Source organism: Pongo pygmaeus, chromosome 17 (genome assembly GCF_028885625.2).
Source record: "Pongo pygmaeus isolate AG05252 chromosome 17, NHGRI_mPonPyg2-v2.0_pri, whole genome shotgun sequence".
Taxonomy (NCBI): domain Eukaryota; kingdom Metazoa; phylum Chordata; class Mammalia; order Primates; family Hominidae; genus Pongo; species Pongo pygmaeus.
Window position 1 is genome coordinate 50061518 of NC_072390.2, and position 19890 is coordinate 50081407.

Genomic DNA, 19890 nt, shown 5'->3' on the forward strand with positions numbered 1-19890 from the left:
CCTCTTTGTCCCGACCCAGGGTCGGGGGCACCTCTCGGCCTGGCCCGGCCCTGCCCGTAGCCGTGTGAGCGGGGGCCGGGACTGGGCGGTCGGTCCGGGAAGGGCGCCGCGCCCGACCCCGGAGTCCCCAGCCCGAGGGGAGCGTCGCGGCCCCGCGGTGGGCTCGCCGCAGAGGAGGGGGCGCGCATCCGGGTGAGCGCCGGCGCCCCCGCCTCCCCCGCGCAGCCGCACGGGCCGCCGCCGCCGCTGCCAAGCACGCAGCGCAGGCAGGACCGCGCCCGAGCGGCCTGCGGGGCGCCCCTGCGGCCCGGGCCCGCCGCGCGGAGCAGCCCCAAGTGAGCGGCAGCGGCGGCGGCGGCAGCATGTGGGGCGGCCCGGAGTAGCGCGCCGAGCCCGCGAGGCCGGGCGCGGAGGTGGGGGCGGGCGCGGCGGAGGCGGGGCCCGGGCCGGACCCGCCCGCCCGCCGGGGGAGCCGCCGGCAGTGGCCGAGGAGGCGGCGCGGCGGACGGCGGCCCGAGAGTAGCTCCCGCGCTGCGGCCCGCGGGACCGCGCCGCGACCGCCCGGGCCGGCCCGGAGGAGCGCCTGCCGCTGCCGCCGCCGCCGCCGCCGCGCGCCGAGCGAGGTGAGTGTTCGCCCGCGGCCGGGCAGTCCCGGAGCCGCAGCGGCTCGGGCGGGTCGGAGGTGGAGAAGGAGGCCCCGCCGCGGCCGCGTCCCCGGTCCCTTTGTGGCCGGCGCTGCCTGGGGCCGGGGCGCGGGCACGCTCGGCGCGGGTTCGGGTCTGGGACCTCGGGGCCGTTGGACACGCGGCGTCTCTGGTTGGCAGCTTTGGCGAGCAGCGAGTTTCCGTCCTAGTTTGACATTGAGTTAGAACCGTTTTTCTTTAGAAGACGGAAGTTTGTTTTATTGACAAAAATAAAGCTAAATATGGCTTCTGGGTTCGGCCGTGTGGTACTTGGAACCGCGGTGCCAGCCTGACCCTCGCGGCGCCACGGGGGAGGGGAGGACACGCCGGCAGCGGGGGAGGGGGCTTCCCGGCCCGCTGCCCCCGAGGAGGACCCGGCCCTGAATTAGCAAATGTTTGTGGTTGGGAAGTAGCGGGCTTTAGGTAATGTAGCAGCTTTTCCTGGAAGAATGAATGAATGAGATGTCATTTACTCATCCATAATCAATACATTGCCCATTTAAACATTTACCAGGAATTGGGATGATTTGCATTGTCATTGCTTCTCTTATCTGGTCAGCCTTGCTAGATGAGGTTGCCTTACCCCCCAGATTTGTGACCTTGTCCTCATTCTCAAAGCCACTGAGCTAGCCAACCCGTCTACCAAACTCACTTGGCAATTTTTTGGTCAGGTGGGCAATAGGCAAAGTAGTCTTTGTGAACTGTTTCTGGGGCAGAGAATGTCACTTTGGTCATATCTTATGTTTAATACATTGCTTTATAATAATTCGTGTCAAGAACGCTGAGAGTTAGGAAGTCTTGTCATTTCACAGATGAAGTAGTGAAGGCCCTAAGAAGTTGCAACTTTTCAGGTCACAATCTGAGCAGCAGAGTTGGGATTCAAACCTAGACCTTCTTAGTCCGGTCCTCTTTACATCACATCTGTGTCCAGACCTGGACTGCCCAGCGTGGGAGCCACTAACCACATGTGACTATTAAAATTAAAATTAAATTTTAAAAATTCAGCTCCTCAGTCACACTAGCCACGTTTCAAGTGTTCCATAGCTAAATGTGGTTCTCTGCTACAATTGAACAGCCCTGGTCTAAATTATACATACATTTATTGTGTCAGTAAATATTTACTGAATGCGATCTATCTATGAGGCACAGTTTTAAGTTCTGGGTACATGGTGAATAAGGGAGACACAATGCCCTTGCCCTATTGGAATTTACATTTTACATGATCCTTTGAGGATGTTTCCATGGTACTCCGAGTCCTGCTATTCCAAGTGTGGATGGTGTACCAGCAGCATCCCTGTCACCTCAGACTCAAGTAATGTAGAATGTGAAGCCCCGCTGCACATCAACTGAATCAGTATCTGCTTTACTAGGATTTCAGGTTATTTGTGTGCACTTTGAAACCTGAGAAGCCTTTATTCAGCGTGCTCGTGGTAACTGGGTTTAATGACTGCTCTGCTGGTTTGTTTGGTGCCTCTTAAGCAGCAGACTGCAAAACTCTTGGGAGCATTCACCATTTATGCAAATACTTGTTAAATGCCTGGCTTTCTCAATAGAGTTTAAGCTTTATGAGAGCAGAGATTGTGGCTTCCTTTTCCAGCCATGTATCCCTGAAGACTTTACAGTGCCTGGTGAGCAATAAGCACTTGGTATAAATGCTTGTTGGATAAACGAATGAGTGTGCTAGGATACTTAAGCGTGGTTGTTAGCTGGGTGTGGTGGCATGCGTCTGTAGTCCTAGCTATTCCAGAGTGACAGAGCGAGACCCTGTCTCAAAAAAACTGAAAACCCAACAACAACAAAACTGATTGTTAATCCCAAGCAGTAACACGCAAGGTAATTCTCATGGCATCAGGTGAGAGAGCATGGGACCAGAGTCAAAATGAAGATAGATCTGTTTGTAACTTTCAGTGGGACGCTCCAGCTACTCTGACTGGAGTTTTGCTCCTGGCTCACTTGCATGCCCTATCCCTCTTTTAAATAATATAGTAATAATTTTGAATCTGAATCACACATTAGTGCTTCATATAGTTTTTAAAAATTTTTGTATTTTTTTAGGTAGCTAAATTCCAGACATTATTTGGATTTCACCGGTTTTTCCGTTAATATCTTCTTTCTGTTCCAGAATCCAGTCCAGTGTACTACATTGTATTTAGACATCATGTTTCTTTAATATTTGGTTTGTGATAATTTCTGTCTTGTCTGGTTTTCCATAACTTTGGTAGTTTTGAGGAATACTGTCCTGGCTTTCTTTGATGGACAGCTTTCCATACTCATTCTCATGAAAGGTCACAATCAGGTTGACCCTGTTTCTGCTTTTACTTATTTATTTATGTACTACATACATCTGTCATGCTTATGTAACATACAACTTTGGTACTTTGTTTTCAGTAACAGATTTCTTGGATACAGTTCCTAATTGGCTGAGATGCAAAAGAGTGTAATACCATTGCAGTTATATACCAAGTTTTATTTTTTGATGGATTAAGAGCTGGGCTGAGGTAGAGGAGGAAGGAAAGAGGAGAGATCAGTTAAAAGAGGTAGTTAGGCAAAGAGGGACCAAGGCAAAGGGAGTGACAGATAATGGAGAAAGAGGAGTGCGGCAACTTTGTAGAAGAGAGTTAGGAGTGAATACTTACTGTTTGTTCATTTATTCGGTTAATATTTATTGACTCAGCGGTCCCAGTCTCTCTGGCACCAGGGACCAGTTTTGTGGAAGACAGTTTTTCCGTGGACCAGGTTGGGGGCCAGGGGAATGGTTCGGGATGAAACTGTTACACCTCAGATCATCAGGCATTAGATTCTCATAAGGCTTGTGCAGCCTAGATCCTTTGTATGTACAATTCACAGTAGTGTTTGCCCTATGAGAATTTAATGCCGCTGGTGATCTGACAGGAAGGAGGTGGAGCTCAGGCAGTAATGCTTGCTTGCCCACTGCTCACCTCCTGCTGTGTGTGGCCAGGTTTCTAACAGGCCACAGACTGGTACTGGTTCATGGCCTGGGGGTTGGGGACCCCTGTATGGAGTGATTAATGTGTGCCACACCCAGTGCTGTAGTCTGAAGATAACTGGGGGTGGACAGCATTAAATAAACATGCAAATAAGTACATAAATACAATTTGTGATTATTGCTACACAGAAGCAGTAAAGGATGCTGGAGAGATTGTAGGTGGGGGAACTTCAGGTTGGCTGGTTTGGGGAGGAGGGCTTCTCTGGGTATGTAACATTTAAACTCCTGCACCTGACTTTTGGGGACCCTTCAGAATTACCCTCCACATTTCTTATCCCATTTTTATGTTATTTCACAACCCCCGACACATGCCTCTTTCTTCATAGGCACTTTGCTTATTTCTGGCTCTGTACCTTTTTATGTGATTTCTTCTCCTTCCCAAGATGTCCCCTTCTCCACCTCCACTTGTGGAAGTGCTACCTGTTTTTCATAGATTTGCTCAAGGTCTTTCTCCTTGATGAAGTTATTCACTGTTGATTTATGCCTCTTGAGTGTATGGTGTTTAAGAATAGGGATAACAGTTTACATTTATATCTGTGTGTCCTCATTTAGTCCTCAGTTACTTGGTTGCTTCCAATGGTATCATTTTGTAAAGCTATAGTACAATTTCCAGACCCATAATAGTCACATTGAAACAGTCAAGATACAGAAAATGTCCATGGCCACAAGATTTCCTTATGTTTTTTTGTAGCCACACCTACTACCCTTCTACCTCCGCCCCCTCCTTAAACTCTGACAATTACTAATTTGTTCATTTCTGTAATTTTGCCATTTTAAAAATGTTTTATAAATAGGATAAGTGTCTTTTGGAATTGGCTTTATTCACTCAGCATAATTCTCTGGAGATTGATCCAGGTTGTTGCATGTATCAGTAATTAGTCCCTTTTCATTGCTAAGTAATATTCCATAGTATGAATGTACTTTTATGGATCTTTTAACCATTTACCTGTTGAACATCTGGTTGTTTCTAGTTTTTGGCTCTTGTGAATAAAGCTGCTGTAAGCTTTTGTGTATAGGTTTTTGTGTGAACAGAGTCTTTATTTCTCTGGGATATATGCCCAGGAGTACAGTTACTGGGTTGTGTGGTAGTTGCATGTTTAGTTTTTTAAAAAACTGGTGAGCTGTTTTGTAAAATGTTCTAGCATGGCTGGAACATCCCAGAGTGCCGGGATTACAGGCATGAGGCACCACACCTGGCCTGTCACCATTTAGCCTTCTGATAGGTGTGTAGGGATGTCTCATTGTGGTTTTAACATGCATTTCCTTAAAGGCTAATGATGTTGAACACTTTTCATGTGCTTATTTGTCATCTGTATATTTTCTTCAGGGAACTATCTTTTGTTCATTTTCTAATGGGATTGTTTGTCCTTTTTACTGTTAACTTTTGAGACTTGTTTATTCTTTATATATTCTAAATACTGGTCCTTTGTTGGGTATGTTGTTTGTCTGTAGCTTGTCTTTTCATCCCCTTAATAAGGTCTTTTGCAGAGCAAAAGTTTTAAATTTGTTAAAGTCCAGTTTCTCAGTTTATTTTTTTATGGATCATTCTTTTTGGTGTCAAGTCTGGGAACTCTTTGCCTAGCCCTAGATCCTGAAGATTTTTCCCTTGTGCTTTTTTTCCCTAATAGTTTTGTGGTTTTACGTGATCCAGTTTATGAAGCTGAGATTTAGGTCAAAATTGTGTGTGTGTTTATGCGTGTGTCTATGGATGTCCAGTTACTTCAGCACCATTCCTTGAAAAGGCTGTCATTCTTCCGTTGAATTGCCTTTGTATCTTTGTAAAAAAGCATTTGGAGCTGGGAGTCGTGGGCATGGGCCTGCAGTCTCAGCTATTGGGAGGCTGAGGTGGGAGGATCACTTGAGCCCAGGAGTTTGAGGTTGTAGTGAGCTGTGATGGTGCCACTGCATGCCATCCTGGGTGACGGAGTGAGACCCTGTCTCTAAAAAAAAGAAAAAAAAATCAGTTGGGCATATTTATATGAGTCTGTTTCTGGGTTCTCTAATCCTGTTCCATTGATCTATGTCTCTGTCCCTCTGCCAACGTCACACAGTTTTGGTTACTGTAGCTCTATGATAAATCTTTGAATGGGGTAGACTGATTCCTCCTACACTTTTTCCCCCAGTTATTTTAGCTGTTCTAGTTCCTTTGCTTTTCCATATAAATTGTAGAATAATCTTGTTTATATCTACAAAAAAAGTCTTTCTGGACTTTTGATAGAAATTGCAGTAGACCTGTATCAGTACGGAGAAGATCGACGTCTTTACTATGTATGTTGCATTTTTCAATCTGTGAACACAGGTTGTCTCTCCATTTATTTAGATCCTTGATTTCTTTCATCAGCATTGTGTAGTTTTATCATGTAAGTCCTGTACATATGTTTTGTTAGTTTTTATTGGATTTGTTTTGTTACATTTGTATGTAAATATTTCTTTTTATATTTTAGTAATTGTAATGGTATTTTTAATTTTGGTGTCCATGTACTCATTGCCAGTATGTAGAAATATAATTAACTTTCATATGTTGATTTTGTATTCCACAATCTTGCTGAACCTACTTGTTAGTTCTAGGAGTTCTTCTGGAGATTCCTTGGGATTTTCTATGCAGACTACCATGTTACCTGCAAAGAGGGACAATTTTATTCTTTTCCTTTTTAATCTGCATACTTTTTCTTGCCTTTTCTTGCCGTATTGCACTGGCTGAAATATCAGCACTATGATGAATAAGAAGGGTGAGAAAGGACAGTCTTTCTGATCTTGGGGGAAAGCATTCCTTCAGTCCTTAACTATGAGGTATAATGTTAACTATAGGATTTTCAAGGATGCTGTTTATCAAGTTAGGGAAGTTCCTCTCTGTTCCTATCTTCCTGAGAGTTTTTATCATGAGTGAGTGTTGAATTTTGTCATGTTTTTTGTTCATCAGTTGATCTGATCATGTGATTTTTCTTCTTTAGCCTGTCAATATGGTGCATTGTATTGATTTATTTTTTAAATATTGAGCCAGCATTACATCCATGGCATGAAACTTGGCCACAGTATAATACTTTTTGTACATATGTTGCTGAATTCCATTTACTAATATTTTGTTAAGGAATTTTTCACTTAGATTCATGGGGGCATTTAGCAATGTTTCCCTCTCAGCACTGTTTTCTCTGTGTTCCACAACCTTTGTTTTATTTTTATTTTCATTCAATTCAGTGTCTTTTTTTATTTTATCTTGGGACTTCCACTTTGAGCCATGGTATGTTGAAGAGGGCTGTTTAGATTCCAAGTATTAGGAAATTTTCCTTTCATCTTCTGTTTTCGGTTTCTAGTTTGATTCCATTTTGGTTGGAGAGCACACTCTGATTTCAGTTCTTTTAAATTTATTGAGGTTTGTTTTACGGCCCAGAATATGGTCTGTCTGTGGGCCCTTGAATGAAATGTGTTTTCTGCTCTTACATCCTGTTGGTTGATGATGATGTTGAATTCTGTGTCTTTGCTTGTTTTTGTCAAGGCATTCTATCAGCTGTGGAGAGAGAGGGCCAGTTATTTTCTCTGGGTATGGGATTCTGTGTTGATAGTTCTTTCAGCCCTTGAAAAAATTATACCACTTTCTTCTGGCTTCCATGGTTTCTGAGGAGAAATCCACTGTCATTCTAATAATTTTTCCTCTGTAGAAAGGAATCGTTTTTCTCTCACTGTTCTCAGGATTTTTTCTTCATCTTTAGTTTTCGAAAGTTTCATTATGATACATTTCGGTGTGGATTCCTTTGGGTTTATACTGCTTGGGGTTCACTCAGATTCCTGAATCTGTAAGTTTATGTCACTTGCCAAATTTAGGAAGTTTTCACCATTATTTTTTTGAGTACTTTTTCAGCCTGATCTCTTTCTCCTCTTCTTTCAAGACTCTGATGACTGGAATGTTCAGTCTTTTGTTATGATTCCACATGTTTTTGAGGCTTTGTCAATTTTTCTTTAGTCCATTTCTCTCTTATTCATATTGGGCTCTTGTCTTCCAGTTCCTTTGCTGTGTTCTTCCCTCCCTTTCTGCTGGTGAGTCTTTTTATTTTGGTATTTTTCAGCTCTAAAATTTGTTTTAGGTTTTTCTTTATATCTTATATTTCTTTGTTGAGGCTTTTTGTTTATTTATTCTTAATTTGTTTCAAGCATGCTTGTAATTATTGAGGCATGTCTATCACGGCTGCTTTAAAATTGTTGTCAGATAATTCTGACATCTCTCATCTTGGTGTTGCTGCCTCCTGATGTCTTTTTCATTCAGTTTGAGTTCATCCTGGTTCTTGGTATGATGAGTGATTTTTAAATGAGAACCTGGGTGTTTTTATATTATACTATGAGATTCTGGATCTTACTTAAGCCTTCTGTTTTAGCTCGCTTTGTTTTGATACCACCCTGGCAGGGGAAGGTTGGTGGGGAGGGCATGTGGCACTGTCTAGTGATCACTAGAGGAAATTAGAAGTACAGGCTCCCCACTTGGCCTTTCTTGACCCAAGAGGTACAGTATCTTGTTTCCACCAGGTGGGAGTAGAGGTCCAGGATGTCCAGGGGAGAGAGTGTATGTGGAAGGCTGCCTTGTTACCAGTTGATGTAAATGAAAGCTTGGGCTCCCTACTTGGCCTTCTCAACACCACCCTGGTGTGTGGGAAGTGGGTGCCTTATTATAACCCGGTGACTATGTGAAGTCTAGGCTACCCACCTGACCTTTGTTGGCATGGGTCAGGGTAAGGCTACAGTTTTTTTCTGTGATGTTTGTCTGGAGTAGAGTTTGTTTTTTTCCTATCAGTTTTCTGTCTCAGTGGGATGTCCCTTTCTTGGTCTTTTGACTTTTTTTCCCTTCTGCTTCTGTTAATGTTTCCAGGTTTCAGGTTGCTGCCGTTTTCAACTCCAGAAAGCTGGGATATATGAGGCAAAAATAAGTCTCAGGGAACTCACCATTTTATTGTTCCTTGCAGCCTGAGGTCCCTAGCCAGTCTGCCTTCTTCTCTCCACAGTTAAGAATCTTCTCATGTTTGTTTTATATGTAATGTTCAGAGTTTTCAGTTGTACTTAGTGGGAGGAATAGGGAAAATACATCTGCTTCATCTTCCTGGAATTGAATATCCCCGAAGGATCAGTTTGTAACATTTCTTCTTTTCATGGGCTGATGTTTTCCTAATATGTGTAAAATATGAATTGCAAGAAAAACGAAATTAAAAACCACAATATATAATTTCCATTTCAAAAATTATTGGATTCAGTAGATGTAACATTTATCTGTCAAATTGCTGTCAAAGTTTCTAAATGCTTACTCTCATCCTCTCTCCTTACTCCTCGTGGACTAGGTGAGTGCCAGTTTGCCATCTAGGAACTAGACTTTGACTAGCACTGCCTGGAGTGTTAACTGCTTGATTCTTTTTAAAATGATAAACTAATGATTAGCCGTTCAGTTGAACTTCTCTGCTGTTTTCCATGGATTTTTGTAGGGACACCTTCAATGTGAAGCCCATTTTAGTCCTTAATGGAGAGGGGTGTTTGGGATTGTTTTGAGGGCAGATGTAGCAGCGGTGATGAGAGTTGAGAGTGCATCTCTGATTTCAGGTGATCCATTTGTTGTTCAGTGTTTAGAATTCTTACAAATTTTTACAAATTATAAATTCTTATAAATTTTTATGAGAATCCTTTAAATCCTTCGTTGTAATTTATGACTTCTAATGTTAGAGAACATATGATTGGTTTTGATTCTGTAAAGATGTCTAAGTATTGGCTTCCAGTATGTTAATCTTTTGATTGACAGCCTTGAGTATAGGACAAACTTCTATGGGAACCAGGAGGTGGTTTGAAGACAGTTCTTTAGGTTTAAGCATCATGGAAGTTATGACTTCTCATTGAAAAAATAATATTTTTAAAGTATCAGTTCATTTGTAGAAAGGAGTAGAATTTGCATTGCATTGGTAGAGACACATACTAAGTTATTGGATTGTCCTTTGGAATCTACACATTATGTTTTATAATTTGTTGTTTTCTTTCAGGTTAAAGGGTAGGAGGAAATTTCTGGGAATATTGAAACTCTCATTTGTCCATTCCTAAGAATTAGTGAGTTATCAGTAAACACTTTACTAACATTTACAAGTCTCCATGCATGGCAAGGACTGTGAAAAAAGATAGGAAGGCAGCACTGTCATAGTGGAGACGCCTGATGCTTTCGAGATTGAAGTCCATATTCTGTTTGTATTAGGACTGCAGAATTAATTTTAATTATTTTAAGTGTTTCCATGCAAAGGGAACACTATCTCAAGTAACAGAACTGATATAGGGAGAGTAGCCATGAGAGTTTCAACTTTTACTTAGACTGGGAGCAAAAGATGACTAAAACAGCTCTGCCACTGGGGATAGGAAATAAGGGTAACGTGGTCTCTGATCTGAAACCTGTGATGGGATTGAGAAAGTAGAGGGAAGAAAAGGGTGGTTAATTTAGACTGAGAGTCTTTGAACAGGGCTGGAAATCCTTTGATGAGCAACCTCTGGGGCATTTCATTGCATGAGATGTATACATACTCCTGGAGAGAAAGGACCTTTGTGGCAGGAGCTTTTCACTGGAAATGCTTTGAGAAGGGGTTGCAACACTGGCAGCTTATCAGCTGGTCCTTGTGCTGTGGTCCTGCCCTATGCTGTGGTAATAGTAAGTTGGTTCAGACAGATGTGAATGTAGGCTATTGATAATTGGAGATGGGGAAGCAAAACAAAATAAATCACAACTTAGAATAGCCCTGGCCATATACCAAGCACAATTCTAAGTGCTGTACTTATATTAATTCATTTGCTCTTTATAACAAAATTAAATGGCACTGAGAAGATAAGTGGTAAAGCTGGACAAGTAAACCTGTCCCCATGGCTGTGCGTTTAATGTGGCGGTCTGGCTCCAGAGAGTATGGTTTTAACTGTCTAACTAGACTACCTTGCTCGGATAGTTTGGGAAAGATTGGGAGGGGCTTTGAATACCAACAAAAAGAGTATGGATGTTCTTTGGAATGCAGGAGGGAGCTGTTGAAGGATTTTGATGAGGGCATTGATTGACATAATCAGAATTAAGCTTTAACATACATGTAGGTGAGTGATTGCTATTTCAAAAGACTAGAGGTAGGAAATGAGGCTAATGCACTACTTCACATGACTTTGTATGCAGGAGCATACAGGTGCATTTTTAGAAATGGAATCAGATGGTCTCGTCAATGGGTGAAGGAAAAATAAGTCAATCACCTGATTTGTAAGGGGTGTCACCATTAACAGCAAAGAAAAAAACAGAGTTTGAGAATAGTTAATGAATGTGTCTTGGTACATATCCAGTTGCAGGTGTCAGAGAAGGATTCCAGGTGGAACTGTCCTGTAGGCTTCATAGTTGGAGCACTGCATCTTGTTGGGAGAGGTCAGGTCTGGAGGTACAGATGAGCATCATCAGCATTGAAATGATGCAAACAGGGAGTGGTAGAAAGGGCTGAGGAATAAACCTGAGGGGATACTTACAGTTACAGGCCCGGATGAGGAAAGTGACTTTTACATCCTCACTGGGCACATATTTATTGAGTATCTGTTTGTGCCAGGCACCGTGACTACAATGGGAACTAAACAGACATAGATCCTGTCTTTGTTGATCATACAATTTAATGAGGAAGATAAAAATAGAGACAATTAAGTAAACAATGGGAGAAATGACATTTCAGCTGAGACCCAGAGGTCAAAAAGATATTAATAATACAAAGAGTATGGGCAAGAGGATTCTGGTAAAAAAGAATGCTATGCACAGAGACTGTGTAGCAAAGAGGACTTATTCTGTTTAAGGAACTGAAATACCAGTGTGGCTGAAGGGCCATTGGTGCAAGGGATGGGTGGTGTGAGATGAAGGTAGGAAAATTGGCATGGTATAGCTGATGCAAGACTTCATTCTCAGTGCTGTTGAAAGGTTTTGAGTAGGAGTAAGCTCTGCTTCTGATTTTAAGCAGATCACCCCTGCTGCAGTGTGGAGAATGGATTTGGGTGAGAGGGTGGGGTGGGTAAAGGGGAGGCATGGAGATCAGTTGGGAAGCTCTTGCAGGAGGCCTGGACTAAATGGTGGTAGTGGATATGTCTGAGGCTGGGGATCAGGCTCTGGTGTTTCTCTCAGCAAGCTCTTCTGGCCTTCACCTTAGTACCTTTGTTTTTCTTTATCATCATATGTATCATGTTACCCCTCTCTGTTTATCCTTGCCCCTTTTAGACTGTGAATCCCTTATGTAGGGGTAAGTACCTTCTCTTACTGGTCTGCCTACCACCTGAAAAGTGATCAGTAAATGTTGAATAAATCAAAGTACTTGTCTTCATACTGAGGTTGTTTTCCTGTTGTTGTTGTTGTTTTTCCTTTAGAGGAGTTGCAAGACGTGGGAGGCTGTGGGCAGGGTTCCATGGGAGAAGGAGGATGCTGCATGTCTGGGACCTGTGAGGAGGAAGCACCGAAGAAATCTATGTGGCACACGGAGGTGTTTTCAGGTGTTGAACCATAGGGAGGTCTACATGATTTCCTCATTAGGAGGATTAGAGAGGGCAGAGTCAGGAAAGCCAATAGAGGAGGCCTTATAAAGAAGACAGTTGCTGATGTCCAGTGCTGCTGAACAGGCAGGAGGGTGAAAAGATTCTTTCTCTGCTCTCTGTAGTTTTAGCAGAGGCGGAAGAGCAGAAATCTATTACCAGGGGATAGGAGTGACAGCAAATGTAGACCATTCCTTGAGGAAGTATTTGGGAGAGGAGAAAGGAGGAGATTGTAGCTTGCATTCGGGGTAGTTGAGGCAAATGGGTTTTAGGATAGGAAGGAGCAGAACCTATTATTAGTAGGTAGTAGGTTATGTTGAGTCAGGATAGTAAGGTGTATGAGAGTCACTGAGGGATGATGGGGGACAAGGAGAGTCAACTGTGGTGACTGGAGATGGCAAGCACCCCATTGGAAGAGGGCAGCTAATCACCTACTAGGATTTTGCTCTTTGGGTATGCTCAATCAGTGGTGGCAGATAATTTTTTTTTTTTTTAAACCAGAGAAGCTAGAATACAAGTCTTTTTCTTTTTTTGAGATGGAATCTTGCTCTGTCACCCAGGCTGGGGTACAGTGGCACGATCTCGGCTCACTGCAACCTCCGCCTCTTGGGTTCAAGCTGTTCTCCTGTTTCTGCCTCCTGAGTAGCTGGGACTACAGGCACGTGCCATCACGCCCGGCTAAGTTTTGTATTTTTAGTAGAGACGGGGGTTTCATCATGTTGGTCAGGCTGGTCTCGAACTCCTGACCTCAGGTGATCTACCCATCTCAGCCTCCCAAAGTGTTGGGATTACAGGAGTGAGTCACCGCGCCCAGCCTATAATATAAATCTTGATTTTTCAAGTGCAATGTCCTGATTTTGGCAATTAAATCAGTTTTTAAATCTTTTCTTTGGGTGGGGGGCAGGGGCAGGAGTAGGGGACAAAACCCTTGTCTCTGGCATAACTTTGCCTGAAAGTTGCCTTGGGAGAAAGGGCTGATGGCATTGGTTGGTGAATGTGAAAGAGAAGAGGAGTTGTTTGTAGAGCAAGGCTTCCAAGGCTTTGAAAAGGAATGTAATTAAGTGTACAAATAAAGAGTATTATCCTTAAAAAGGAGAAAAAACTCAGAGGAACAAGGGAATGTGAGGTAAAAGTGAGGTGGAAGGAACTCCTGTCTGATGAGGTGGGATTTCTCTGTAGAGAGGCAAGGATTATGTTGGCTGGTCTGTGAGGGTGTGCACAAGGGAAGGTAGAGGATGAGAGAGGGGGTCCAGGAGAGGAGCTGTAAAGAATAGTAAGGCTTGGTCTGGCTAGTTACTGTAGGTTTACAGGGGACCCTGCCAGTGTTTCAGAACTTTCTAATGCCACTATCCTAGAAGTTGAAGCAGAAAAAGTGAAGAGTAGAACTTATCGAGGGTTAGAGATCGTATGTAAGGCTGAAAGGTCCAATGAAGTGAGGGATTTTTTGTGTGTCAAAGAGTACCTTATTACAAAGGTAATATGACTTCTGTGTTGGAAGCTGAGCACATGAAACTAGAAGGCTGGTTAAGTGTACTAGGAGGCAACTTCCTACAGACAGAGAAGAACAAGTTTGGCAGGGGTGAGGGAACCTAAACCCCAGTGGTCAGGAGACCGTGATGGCAGTGTATTTTATGTCTGGGTTTGGTTTTGGCTGAAGAGTAGTTTAAGGTATAGACAGGCAGGTTGGTGTTGAGACTCAAGACAGAGGACAAATCAGGATTGAGGCCAATGGGGACTATAAGCTTGGGTGTTGCTGCTAACAGAGATTTGAAGTGAGCTTTGGAAATGGGGAGGAAGATGGTAAATCTAGTATTGAAATCAACTCATTAGGGGAGGCTAGATGGTGCCTTAAAGATCAGTGTCAGTGTGAGGATAAGTTTTTTGGAATGGGGCCTAAATGAAGAGGCAGATTCTGACAGATACACAATTCAGATTCTCCTGTTACGATATGATATTTCAATAGCATGGAAAATATCCCATGTAAAATACTCTTAATATATAACAAAAAAGTAATGTAATATTTAATAACAAGATAATTTACATAATGAAATGATATATGAAAAGATTTTGCCTAGAGGAAAGAGAGGTGGAGTCTGCCTGGGACACACACACACAGATGCTGGCCCTGACCTGATTTGTTCTGATTTACTAGCAACTCCCAGACTTGTGGGAGGTAACAGTGGCTGATCCAATCATACCATCACTTGGGAGCCTAAAAGTACTTGCAGTACCAACTTTTTGAGGGATGACTGACTTGAAAAAAGTCTTCAGATTTCCCTTAAACTTTTAACAGTGGAAGAACATTGATTTGTTTAGTAACCAGACCATAAACCTGTGGCAACAAGCTGCTGCGTGTCCACTCTCCACCCTCCAAACAAAACTAAACAGAAACATTGTGAATTTAGGGATGCTCTTTTCTCTCACCTAATGTTAACATGTTTTTGCATAAAAAATACTCTTGGCAGAGTGGGACAATAAGATAATTTTTTTTTACATTATTAAATAGTGGCAGTTTTTTTTTTCTTAAGAGAAAAAATAACATGTTTACATAGTAAAATATCCTGACAGTATCAAAAAGTATTCAGTGAAAACTAACTGTTCTATTCTAGTAATTTTTTCTTAACGTTGTAAATGGAAGTCATAAATATTTCTGGGCCAGATGAGAGTTGCCTCAAAATTATTTTCTGAATTAGAATATTATGAAGAGATATGATAACTAAGCTAGTGGGAAATAAATTACCAGTTGGGTGTGACATGCTGGTAGGCATTTTTAAAAAGTTAAATTTGGGGTGCATTTTGAGAAATGGAAGGAGGTAGGGAATGTGTATTTGGGAGAGAGAGGGTGCTGTGAAAACTAAGGAAAACAGAGAGTTTGGAGAGAATTTAGGATACTGATTTTAAATATAGAGATTAGGGTAGATTATGTTGGAGAAGAAAAAAGCACAAAGAGGCTTTCACAGTCAATGGGGGTTTATCTGAGCCCTGAACTAGAAAAACTCTTTTCCCCAGAGACCCCAAATGGGAGCTCTGACTGTAGCTTGATTCAGATTGGGTCAGAAAGGTGGAAATAGGTAGACAAGTCAAAATAGACAGGGATCTAGGAGGCTATGGTAGTAATAATATCATTCCTGGAAAAAATTGTTGAAGGCTTTAAACCTGAAGCAAGCCAGTTGGGTAACTTTTATATTCTTCTCTTACTTCTGAATGTTCTTTGCCTTTAAATGCTATTGAACTATAATAGAGTTTCATTATGAACTTGAACCTTATGTATGCTAAAAAAGTGTGTTGAGCTTGAGGTGGGAGTTAGGGGGAAGGGCATAGAAACTTGGTTCTTTGTGAAAGGTCTCCACCCTTGTGTACTTGTAGATACCTGAGACTGAGTGTTTTTTTATTTTTATTTTTATTTTTTTACAGAACTCTTTGAAAGGGACTTTATAAAAATACACCCTAGAATTTCACTGGGCAGAAATTTCAGGTCAGATGTAGGTGGGCCCACTTCCTCCCATGCAACTCAACTCCACACCATAGTTCCTCACATCTCTAGGGGAAGTCTCCATACCTTACTCCATTGCTCATCACATCTTAGACTCTGGCTTTCTCACTGTACTTACTAGAACATCTTTCCAAGACTTGCTGTTCTTATCCTCAGCAGAGCCTCCAGTTCCAACATGAGCCCCAGCACAGTATGTTCATACTGTACTCCGTTGACTGTTCTTCATTCACTACTCAATTGGATTCTTCGGTTTAGGCAGTAGAATCCACCTCTGCCTAACTTAGCAGGAGGTAATTTATTGAAAAGGAATTAGAAGCTCACAGAACTGATGGAATTCTAGAGAACCAGCCTTGGGAACAGGTTAGTGGAAACTGAGGCAACTCTTGGGGGCTAGGAAGCAGAATTGCAGGAGTGACCTGATCAACAGATTACCACTGGGATGATTGAACCCAGTCGGTTCTTTCATCCTTGAATGTTACTTGCCCAAGATTTAAGAGTCCTGGAGAAAGCATCTAGTTGGTGAAACCTAGGTCATGCTGGAGGTACCAGTGGTGAGAGTAGGGATTTATAGTATTTGCAAGAACCTCCAGGAATCCCTTTGGCATCCATTAGTGGGAGGGTAGTCATATGGAGTTACATTCTCATTGGGATTATACAAGGACAGGTAATTCTCCAACAGAAAATTAGGACGTGGGGAGAGATGGATGCTGAGCAGCCGAAATGAAATACCTCCTCCAGACCCCTTGTCAACGTTAAATAACTTAATGACTCTTTACATTCTAGTAGTTTACTTAATATGAGACAAATAATGACAGTTTATTTAGTGCTTTTCTCAGTAGAATTTATATTGTGTCTGATATTGGCCCATTACATGCTACTCCTTTAATTATCTCAACAGTCTTGTGATACAGGCAGCTTATATGAACTGACCTGGTAGTAGGTGTCAGGAGTCAGGGTGCAAACTCAAGCAGTCTGGGCTACCTTGCCTATATGTGGTTCAAAACATTATCATGAATTAGTTAATACTTTTAAATGAATTTGGATTCATCGGTCATTAGCATATGTGTACTTTTAAAATAATAGTCAAATTCATGTAATAAAACAGTTTACATCTTTTAAGTCACAACTGAAGTTCATCTTTTCAACATATATATGTAGACGCCTTGAGATTAGGCATTAAATGCTGTGATTCTTTATGCTGGGGACATTCTAAGACTTCCCTTCTAGCTGTTTTGAATTATACAATACATCATTGTTAACTATAGTTACCTGACTATACTGTTGAACAATAGCTTTTCATCTAACTACACTCCCCTCCCATCCCCTCCCCTCCCTTCTCTTCTCTTTCAACAGAGTCTTGCTCTGCTGCCCAGGGTGGAGTGCAGTGGCGTGACCTCGGTTCACTGCAGCCTCCGGATTCAAGCGATTCTCCTGCCTCAGCCTCCCAAGTAGCTGGGATTACAGTGCCCACCACCACCCCTGGCTAATTTTTGTATTTTTAGTAGAGATGAAGTTTCACCATGTTGGCCAGGCTGGTCTCAAACTCCTGACCTCAGGTGATCTTCCTGCCTCGGCCTTCCAAAGTATTGGGATTACAGGCATGAGCCACTGTGCCTGGACAATCTAACTGTATTTTTGTACCCAGTAGCCAGTCTCTCATCTCCCCTTCTCCTCCCTACCCTTCCCAGCCTCTGGTAACCATCATTTCACTCTCTACCTCTGTGAGATCCACTTTCTTAGTTCTCACATACGAGTGAGAACATGAGGTATTTGTCTTTTTGTTCCTGGCTTATTTCCCTTAACGTAATGATCTCCAGTTCCATACATGTTGTTGAAAATGATAGGATTTCATTTTTGTGGCCGAATAATATTCCATTGTATCTATGTACCACATTTTCTTTATCCATTCATCTGTTGACGGATGCTTCGGTTGATTCCATTATTTTGGCTGTTGTAAATAGTACTGCAATAAACATGGGAGTGCGGATATCTCTTCAATACACTGATTTCCTTTCTTTTGGATATATACCCAGCATTGGGGTTGCTGGATCATATGGTACTTCTGTTTTTAGTGTTTTAGGAACCTCCATGCTGTTTTCCATAATGGCTGTACTAATTTACATTCCCACCAACAGCATATAAGGGCTCCCCTGTCTCTGCATCCTTGCCAGCATCTGTTATTTTCTTGTCCTTGTAGTAAAAAGCTATTTTAACTAGGGTGAGATGATATCTCATTGTGGTTTTCATTTGCATTTTCCAGGTGATGTATCCAGGTGGTTTTTTTTCATGTACGTGTTGGCTATTTGTATGTCTTCTTTTAAGAAATACCTATTGAGATCTTTAGCCCATTTTACAATTGGATTATTTGTTGTTTTGCTTTTGAGTTCCTTGTAATTCTGGTTATTAATCCTTCGTTGGATGGATAGTTTACAGATGTTTTCTCCTATTATACAGGTTATCTCTTCACTTTGTTTCCTTTGCTCTGCAGAAGCTTTTTAGCTTGATGTGCTCCCATTTGCCTACATTTACCTTTGTTGCCTGTGTTTTTGAGGTCCTACCCAAAAAGTTTTTGCCCAGACCAATGTCCTGAGGCATTTTCCCAGTGTTTTCTTCTAGTAGTTTCATAGTTTCCTGTATGAGATTTACATCTTTTTTTTTTTTTTTAAGACAAGGTCTCACTCTGTCACTCAAGCTGCAGTGCATTATGGCACAATCACGGCTCACTGCAGCCTCGAACTCCTGGGCTCAAGTGATCCTCCCACCTCAGCCTCCTAAGTAGCTGGGACCACAAACACGCATTGCCACATCTGGCTAATTCTCTGTATTTTGGATAAAGACCTGGTTTCACCAGGCTGGTCCCAAACTCCTGAGCTCAAGCAGTCTGCCCGCCTTGGTCTCCCAAAGTGCTGGGATTATAGGTGTGAGCCATTACGCCTAGCCAGATATAAGTTTTTAAATCCATTTTGAGTTGATTTCTGTATATGATGAGAAATAGGGATCTAGCTTTATTCTTCTGTGTAATGTCATCTGGTTTTCCCAGCTGGATTTATTGAAGAGACTGTCCTTTCCCCAGTGATTATTCTTCGTGCCTTTGTCAAAAATGAGTTGGCTGTAAATGCGTGGATTTCTATCTGGGTTCTGTATTCTGTTCCATTGATCTTTGTGTCTGTTTTTATGTTAGTATCATGCTGTTTTGGTTACTATGGCTTTCTAATACATTTTGAAGTCAGGTAGTGTGATGCCTACAGCTTTATTCTTTTTGCCTGGGATTGCTATGGCTATTTGGGGTCTTTTGTGGTTCCAATTTAGGATTGTCTTTTCTATTTCTGTGAAGAATGTCCTTGGTATTTTGATAGGGATGCCCTGAATCTGTAGATCACATTAGGTAGGATGGACATTTTCACAATATTAGTTATTCCAATTCATGAGCATGGAATATTTTCCCATTTTTAAAATGTCTTCTTTAATTTCTTTCCTCAGTGTTTTATAGTTTTCCTTGTAGAGATCATTCCTTTCTTTGTTTAACTTTATTCCTAGGTATTTTATATTTTTTGTATTTAATAGCTATTGTAAATGGGATTGCTTTCTTAATTTCTTTTTCGTTTTGTTTGATGTTGGTGTGTATTAATGTTAGTGATTTTTGTTGTTGATTGTGTATTCTGCAACTTTACTGGATTTGATTATTGGTTCTAGTAGTTTGCTGATGGAGTCTTAGGGTTTTCTAAATATAATACCATGTTGTTGCAAACAAGGATAATTTGACTACTTTCTTTCCAATTTGGAGGCCCTTTATGTCTTTTTCTTTTCGAATTGCTCTGGCTAGGACTTCCAGTACTGTTTTGAAGAGAAATGGTGAATATGAGCATCCTTGTCTTGTTCCAGATCTTAGAGGAAAGGCTTCAGTTTTTTCCCATTCAGTACAATGTTAGCTGTGGGTTTGTCACATATGGCCTTTATTTTTGGGGGGAGGGGCATGATCCTTCTATACCATTAACATTCTATTAATGTGATGTGTCAAGTTTATTGACTTGCATATTTTGAGCTATTCTTGCATCACTGGGAAGAATCTCACTTGATCATGGTGAATGATTTTTTTGATATGTTGTTCAAGTTGGTTTGCTAGCATTTTCTTGAGGATTTTTGCATATTATGTTCATCAGGGATATTCGTCT

General features: G+C 41.9%; 1 protein-coding gene across 2 annotated transcripts in view; it reads left to right on the plus strand.

The window, feature by feature from the left end:
- The first annotated feature begins 485 nt into the window (after positions 1 to 485).
- The window catches only part of GALNT1 (polypeptide N-acetylgalactosaminyltransferase 1), a 130569-nt gene continuing 111164 nt past the window's right edge, over positions 486 to 19890 (plus strand). For both annotated transcript variants that reach the window (XM_063653549.1, XM_054460461.2), the window contains exon 1: positions 486 to 623. The gene's annotated coding sequence lies outside the window, so the exon portion shown is untranslated. The remainder of the gene's footprint in view (positions 624 to 19890) is intronic.